The following is a 7,484-nucleotide window of genomic DNA, read 5'->3' as shown; positions in this document are numbered from 1 at the left end:
TAAATGTAAAAGCTAAAACTATAAACTTTTGGAATAAAATATAGAAAACATCTTCATGACCTTGAGGTAAGCAAAGATTTTATGGGATACAAAAAGAACAAAGCACAGAAGAAAAAATTATAAATTGGACTTCATTCAACATCAAAAACTTTGACTTTTCAAACAAAAATCAATAAGAAAATAAAGCCAAGTCATCACTGACTAGGGGAAAATAGCCACAATATACATTCCGGACAAAGAACACGTATCCAGAATATTTAGAGAACCCAATAAAATTAGACAAACAACTCAGTTTTTAAAATGTGCAGAATAATTGGATGCATCACAATGATGAGTGACAAATAAACACATGAAAAGGCACTCAGCATCCTTAGTCATCAGAACATACAAATTAAAGTGTGTAAAAAGAGATATACCTTTGTACCTCTAAAATGGCTAAAATCTAAGTGAGAATACTAAGTGTTCCAAGGAGGTGCATCACCTGGAATCTGCATGCCTTGCTGGTCATGAGCAACCACTGTGGAAAATGGTGTTGATAACTTCTTGTAAGTTAAACATACACTTACTGTGCAATCTAGCAATGCACTGCTAGACGTTTACCTAAGAGAAATGAAAATGCATGTCCACAGAGATGTGCTCACAGATGCTCAACGCCGCTTTATTCATAATAGCACAAACTGGGAAAGTGCCAGATGTTCATCCTCAGGTGAAATAATAAAAGAGAAGATAGATCCATGCACAGAAATACTAGTCAGGAACACAAGAGATCAGAATATGGGTAGATGTGATGGTATGGAGGAGTAAAGCAAAGCAAACAAAAACAGAAGCACACACTGTAAGATTTTACTTATATGAAATTCTAAAATAGACTAAACTAGCCTTCGATGGCACAAAGCATATCAGAGTTTGCCTGGGATCAAGGGTTGGGGGTGAGGAGGTTGTTTGCTGAGTAACATAAGGCAACTTTTGGGGGTGGTAAAAATATTTTATATTTGACAGTGATGGCTACACATTTGCCAAAACTCAGCAAAAGTCTACACTTAAAATTAATAATTTTTATGGTTTTTAACTTACACATCTGTAAAGTTAATTTGTTTTTTTTGAGACAGAGTCTTGCTCTGTCACCCAGGCTGAGTGCAATGGTGCAGTCAAAACTCCCTGCAGCCTTGAGTTCTTGGGCTCAAGCAATGCTCCCACCTGAGCCACCTGGGTAGCTGGGACTACAGGCCAGTGCCACCACTCTTGGCTAATTTTTTTTTTTTAATAGAGGCTGGGTGTTTCTATGTTGTCCAGGCTGGTCTCGAACTGCTGGGCTTAAGTGATCCATCCTTCTGCCTTGGCCTCCCAAAGTTCTGGCATTACAAGTGTAAGCCACCATACCCTGCCTAAAGCTGATATTTTAAAGTACAAAGCTTATTCCAGGGGCAAGCTTGAAGAACTAGATGCAACAACACAGAAGCCTGCAGGGGCAACTGCAATCCGTCTAGCATTACAGTTCTACAATATGAAAAGGAAGACCCAGCAGAACCCACCGACGAGGGGAGCAAGGCCGCCACCTATGGCCCTCAAGTGGTCGACTAAGAATTAGATGTATCTCGTGTATGTTGACTAATGAAGGGTTTCAATCAGGGACTAACGTATTGAGATTTGTTTCCCGTACTCACATCTGGCACTCATGTGGATAATAAGTTGTAAGATTAAAACCACCTTTGCAAAATTATGACTGAGACAGTGAAAGAGATCTAACTTAATCAACTCCATCCTGCTTCTAACCTCCAAGCTGCCCTTGTTCATTCATGGGCATAGGCTGAACTAACTTTGGGAGAAACTTAGTTTATAGTTCATAGTCTAAAAAGGCAATAACAACCCTTTCCCAAAGCAGACTCCCTTCTTGCCTGGGGACTAGACTGCCTTTGTAGGACTAACATTAGCCACAAGATTAGAAATGATGGTTTAGGAGTTATGAAGCTGGAGGCTACAAGATTCTGACCCTCCCTAAACTGCTCCTAAGATCAGTGCTTGAGATATTTTGCAGACCCTGCACTTGATGGATCAGCTGGCACCAACCAGATCTATTAACTGGCTCATCTGATCTTGTGGCCCCACCCAGGAACTGACTCAGCACAACAAGACAGCTTCGACTCCCTGTGACTTCATTCCTGACCAATCAGCACTCTTGGCACACTGGCTTCCCCCTACCCACCAAGTTGTCCTTAAAAATTCTGCTCCCCAAATGCTTCAGGGAGGCTGATTTGAGTAACAATAAAACTCCAGTCTCCCGCACAGCCATCTGTGCACGAATTACTCTTTCTCGTTTGCAATTCCCCTGTCTTGATGAATGGGCTATGTCTAGGTAGTGGGCAAGGTGAAACTTTTGGTCAGTTGCAAGAGGTCAGACTGGAGACTTAAGGATGAAGTTAGATATGTAAAAAGCAGAGGAAAATGAGCACAGCTGAGGAAAAGCATTTGAGATAAAAAGTGAAAGGATTTGGAAGTTGATTTGCTCAAGGAATGAGGGGCAGACAAGCCATTTGTGATGGTTAATACTGAGTGTCTGCTTGACTGAAGGATGCAAAGTATTATTCCTGGGTATATCTGTGAGGTTGTTGCCAAAGGACATTATATTTGAGTCAGTGGACTGCGAGAGGCAGACCCACCCTCAATCTGGGTGGACACCATCTAATCAGCTGCCAGTGCAGCTAGAATAAAGCAGGCAGAAGAGCCTGGAAGAAATAGACTAGCTGAGTCTTCTGGCCTCCATCTTTCTCCCATGCTGGATGCTTCCTGCTCTGGAACATTGGACTCCAAGTTCTTCAGCTTTTGGACTCTTGGATTTACACCAGTGGTTTGCCAGGGGCTCTGAGGCCTTTGGCCACAGACTGAAGGCTGCACTGTTGGCTTCCCTACTTTGGAGGTTTTGGGACTCAGACTAGCTTCCTTGCTCCTCAGCTTGCAGACACCCTATTATGGGACTTCACCTCGTGATTGTATGAGTTAATTCTCTGTAATAAACTACCTTTCATATATACATTTATCCTATTAGTCCTGTTCCTCCAGAGAATCCTGACTAATACACCATTAAACAAGCAAATGTACAAATTAAAAAAAATTAAGGTGAGATAGCCCCATTAAAAAGAGCCAAACATGTTGAGCGGACACCTCAGAAGGAGTCTTGTTAAAGAAAAGTTATTCAATGACATTTGTTAAGCACAGGAAGGAAGTCTCTATTCAGGACCGTTGTGATGGGCATAAGGACCACTGCAAAGGGGTCTTGCGGTAGAAGAGAGAGATTGGGCTCAGCTCCAAATACAACACAGGAAGTGGGCATTTATAGCCAGATAACAGGGAGGAGTCAATTCATGGAAAATGACTAAGAGGAAAGAAACACCAGGAGTGAGGGGCATTCTGCTAACAAGATCACCTAATAGGATCCTTGCTGAAGTCAGGCCAAGGTGATCAGACCTCACCTCGGGGAGGGTGGAGGATGAGGAAACTGATCAGATATCACTGAGGGTGATCAGCATGGTGTGTTCTGGCTAAACTACTTTGCAGGGTTTTTTGCTAAAATATAATTTTGCAATGAAGTGCACAGATGGGCCAAGGAGAAGGTTCAGGAGCCTGACTAAAGTTTGGTCAGGCAAAGAATCTTTCTTAGTATAAACCTATGGCCAATAAACACATAAAAAATGATCAGAGGAACACAAATGAAATCCACTAGAATATATCACTTTGTACTATGTGATTGGCAAAAATTTCAGTCTGACATCATCAAGTGTTGGTTGAGGATGCAGAGCAACAGAAATGCATGTTCATTGTTACAACCGTTCTGTGACACAGTGGAGCGTTATCTACCAAAGCTGAATATACACATTTCCTATGACATATTGATTTCACTCCCAGGTATATACCCTGGTGCCTAAATGCACCTGGATATATATACAAGATTGTCCATAGCAACATTGATTATAATAGCCCTGTTAACATTAAATAATGAGATTCGGGAAATATGATGAAGCAGAGAGTTTATTTGAGCACAAAGCTTGAGAACAGCCTCCCCAAAAACACGGACTCCAAAAGAATAGGTCAGCATTCCAAAGTGGGGAGGTTAAGGTTTCCTTATACAGGCTATTGACAGGGTTGCAACATTTTCCTCAGTACATATGTTATAGTGATTTGGTTGGTTACACCTCACTGTATTCCATGGAAGATCACTCACTTTAGCACTACATGAAGAGGTGCAATGATCTGAGAGGTCTTATCTCTGGTGCAACAAGGCCTTTCCTATTCGTTTACAGGAAAAAGCAGAAGTTGTAGCTGCATGCTGTGTAACTCAGGCCGCATAGCCACTTTCTTCTCAAGGCTCAAAATAATTTAAAGTTTCAACAGCTTTATGTTTGAATTATTTATTTTTACAGGCCACACTGAAACAAGCCAGATTTCCATCACTGGTAGAATAGATACATGAATTGTGTATATGCTTATGAAAAAATACTTAAGCAGCAGTAAGATAAACGAACTACATCTACATGCATGGATGAGACTCACAAATGTAATTTTGAATGAAAGAAGTCAGATGCAAAATAAGACATATTCTGTTAAGTTCCACAACAGGCAAAGCTAATGTCTGGTATTTAGGGATACACGCTTAGGTAGTATAACTATTGCAATAACAACAAAAGCAAGAAAACTGTCACCATAAAAGTCAAGATGATGGTGTCAACCTAAAATTATCAAAAGGGTTAGAATCTAGTTTAAAGAGAGTTTATTCAAGCCCAAAGTTTGAAGACAAGCTGCTCAGGAAAGCACAGATGCCAAAGAGTGGAAGTCAGTCTTCCATTGACTTCCATTCAGTCTTCTGAAGCGCTGAACCTTGGGATTGTGTATATAGACAAGTTTCGGGGAAGCTTAACAGAATGTCAACATCTTTCTATGTAAGGCTTAATGGATCGTTACAGTGATCTGATTAGTCAAGATCATCTTTTTCTTATGAGAAAGGTATATTAACCTTCTGCATCAAAGATGTAACAGTCATGGGGTCTTGGTGGCCATCTGGTCTGAGTTAGGTACAGGACAACAAAGAGGCAATTAATCTATAATAAAGATCAGTGACTGAAAGAGGGGAGATCTGGTCTCTGTCTCTCTTAGTCATTTACAGAACAAGAGCAATGAGGAAGACCATTATGCTATAATCTAAGAAGCAGAATTGGAAATATGCTACTGACTCAGTCTCCAGGGCTTACCTTCCCCCTTGGCATAATAAATTTAAGGAGTCCTGAAATTTTATTTTCTCTTACATTGGCCACCCCTGTTGAAGGAACCCTAAGGTCCTTCTGGGGTGCTAGTAATATTCCATGTCTTGATTCAAATGATGGTTACATGGTTGTGTACTTTAGAACTATGTATTAATTTGAGCAGTGATGTGTTTCATGCACTGTTCTTTACGCAAATGAAAGTATTCAGAAAACACTACCCCAAACATGCTGCTTTGTGTGCTGACTACTTCAAACTGAAGGCACTTGGGAAGCAGCAAATGCAGGGAGCGGCTTTCTCTGAGCTTCCTTGATCTGCCTAAAGACTGGATTATCCAAAAGGAGCTCCCTTGTAATGAATCATTTCCCCAGAAATTTTATCAACCAGGGAAGATTAACTCTCGTCACAGGGGAGAAAACTGGAAGTTGACACCATGCCCAGACTATTACTACCTGAGCGACCTTTTATCTGCACAAGACCACCTTTCTTCACCGTACATTTTCTCCTCTTGCTCTGCCATAACCTGTGGTCCCCATCACCCCCCAGAATTCCAAGCTCCTGTTTTTTTTTTCATAGCTCAGTATGGTGTATAAGTTTTAATCATCTGACCCTTCTTGAAGTCTAATGTTTTGTGAGATTCCTGTGTGTATAAACACAATTAAATATAATTTTCCTCCTGCTAATCTATCTTATGCCAATTTAATTTGTAGCCCAGCCAAGGAACCTAGAAGGGTAAAGTCATTTTTTGCTCCACTAGACATATTATATTTCATGACTTTAAAATGTCAACAATGTCAGCAGAATAGGAGTGGTCATTGAAAGCGTTAAACACACAGGGCCACCAGTGCACAGTGGCATGGGGAGCACACTGTACAATGCCAATGGCATCACTTCCATGGATATCAATGATTCCAAAGGCGGGCAGCCAACCAGGGAAGTGCAGAGCCCGTAAGAGACCCTGAAAAGCAGCTCCCAGAGAACGACCGTTCCTCCCTGTGGTCCCTGGCCAGGTCCCATAGCTCTCCCGAGCACACCTCCTAGATTTCCCATGGGAATGCCCAGATGCAGCTGGAATCAAAGCTACAGGTAGTCAGTGCTCCAGGGCCCCTCCCAGGGAGAGAGCAAAGGATTTACAATGGACATGAGAGGCTTTGTCCTGAAAAAGACACTAAAATGAAGATGTAACCACAGAAGGGTCTTCTGTACTGGCCCTCTCCTTTTGTGGATGTGAAAACTGGAGGTGCAGAGACACATGTGGCCTCCTCTTGGTCAAGAGAGAGTTAATGTCCAGGCTTGAAGGAAGCCCTTCAAGGTTCCTCTCACATTGAAGTCAGGCTGTTCCCCTAGGATCCCTGTCCTCTTCATTTCTTATTCTAAATTTGTAGATTAACTCATGTTAATGATTTCTGATGGGTGGAAATGTTATTCTATTAACATATTTGCATAATGATAGGAACTTCAGTGCCTTAATGGGGGAAACTGAAGCCCCAGAGAGGGCCAGTGGAGCAGGAATTGGCAGCTCTTGGGGACTTTTGTACTTTTTGCTTATTTGAGAAAAGTCATGGATTCCCTCCCCAGAGAAAGTAACGTGAGCCCAAAACTGTGGACTGTTTGAGGGGATTCACAGACCCCCTCCACCCTACCAACCCATCTGAGGCCCAGACTAATACCATGAGGGAAGCCAGACTCTTCCCCACTGGCTTTAGCCCTGATGACTGTGTGCAGTGGTGACAAGGCACCCCATCATTCGATGGTGTTTGGGGAGAGAGAAAGAGAAAGAGAGATTGGGAGAAAGATTCTCTTCCGTAATTCATTAATAATAATGTTACCGAAGGTAGTTGGTCAGACATGCATGCGCAGGGCAGGAGAGAACGCCCCCAGCTCCCGCAACCCCAACCAGAAATATCAGGCAACAATCACTGATGGTCAAGCAGTGGTTAAACTGTTTCTCTAAAATAATAATTGGTTGCAGCCAGTGCCAGGGGAAAGCAGTATCCCCAATAGATAGAAACGTCTGAAACTCATGATCAGCAGCTTCCTGATAACATCTCAGGAGCTGGGCAAGTGAGTTCAAGCATGCACACTAAGAGGCAAAATGGTGGAGTTTAACTGGTCTATGACCCCTCCTAGGGACATCTGGTAAGAGAAGAATGCCTCAAGTGAGTATGTACACAACTCCAGTAAACACACTGCACATGTGGTACCCCCTCTCCCTGTAAGTGCTGGCAGCCACT

The sequence above is a fragment of the Pongo pygmaeus genome, chromosome 1 (genome assembly GCF_028885625.2).
Source record: "Pongo pygmaeus isolate AG05252 chromosome 1, NHGRI_mPonPyg2-v2.0_pri, whole genome shotgun sequence".
NCBI classification, from domain to species: domain Eukaryota; kingdom Metazoa; phylum Chordata; class Mammalia; order Primates; family Hominidae; genus Pongo; species Pongo pygmaeus.
This window is presented reverse-complemented; position numbering follows the sequence as displayed.